Consider the following 1470-nt stretch of genomic DNA (forward strand, 5'->3'; position numbering starts at 1 on the left):
GTACACTGACTTATTCCCTCCCGGCCATTCCTGCCCCGAGAATCATCCCAGCCCGCCAATTCCATCTTCAGAAACTGACAAAATATAAATATAGACCAATATAAATAGATAGATAGATAGATAGATAAATAGATAGATAGATAAACAGATAGACGGATACAAAGATAGATACAGATAACCTACATACATCGATAGTTAGACTGCATGATGGACAGATGTAGAGATCGAGTCAGATTATTGGAACAACAAAAAAATGGTCATGGCTTTTTTTTTTTTTTGAAACAGAGCGTTCTCTTACGAACTACCTGTTCTCACATATATATAGAAGTGAAAGCCTGATTATAGAGGACAAGTGTACCTATAATCGACAATTTTGAGTTCGTGCATGATGTGTAGAAACAGAAAAATGAAGTTTGATTTTGAGGTATGTGAGATCTCGTATATTTCGCAAGAGGACATCATTTCTTCTTGTTCCCAACCTGCTGCTCCTTTTGTCCGGTTATAACCAGAGGCGACTTAAATTCCAGGCGGTAGACGAATAGCTGGCATCAGGTGTATATGGTTGGTATTATAATTAAGACACTTTCGCTTCTCACATCAACTATTTCTAAAGGTCAAAGAAGGGGTCAATCGGGTTCTAATGAGTGTTTCTTTAGTTTCACGGTACAATAGAGAGGTCAAACTTAAAACTACTCCTGAAAATGCATACAACTCCTACGAAAGCCTTGTCAAATATGTGTTCTTGGGCGACGGAATGTCTTATGATACGACCCATATATGTCTGTCTCTGTGTTCTGGGGGCTCTATATGTATAAAAAAAAATAAAGGCTTTACTTATTTGATAGCCTCTTTTGTCATATACAGGCTACATGAAGAGGTGGGAAGCTGCGATTATAACTCTTAACACGTAGAAAATGAACCCGTTTCCCATAGAATACCGCAATAAATTCAATGCAAAAAGGCAGCCTCGGGAGCGGCCAGTGCATGCGAGCGAGATTTTAAGTTGACAGCCTCATTTAACCTGTAAATAAAGGTGATAGGTTAATTGTGAAACGTGTAGTTGTGAACATGGCCGATATAACACGTAATATACCACAATAATTACAATATACGATGACAGTCCCGGGCGACCAGTGAATGCGAGCAAGATTTTAAGTTGGCAACCTCTTTTAACCTGTAAATAAAGGTGATAGGTTAATTGTGAAACGTGTATAGTTGTGAACACGGCCGATATAACACGTAAAATACCACAATAATTATAATATACTTGCAATGACAGCCTCGGGAGCGATCAGTGCAAGCGAGCAAGATTTTAAGTTGGCAGCCTCGATCTTTTAACCTGTAAATAAAGATGATAGACTGTGACACGTGTAATTATAAGAACACGGAGAGAAAACACGTAATATACCACAATAATTACAATATACAAAGACAGCCTCCGGAGCGGTCAGTGCATGCGAGCAAGATTTT

Source organism: Eriocheir sinensis, chromosome 29, assembly GCF_024679095.1.
Source record: "Eriocheir sinensis breed Jianghai 21 chromosome 29, ASM2467909v1, whole genome shotgun sequence".
Classification (NCBI taxonomy): Eukaryota; Metazoa; Arthropoda; class Malacostraca; order Decapoda; family Varunidae; genus Eriocheir; species Eriocheir sinensis.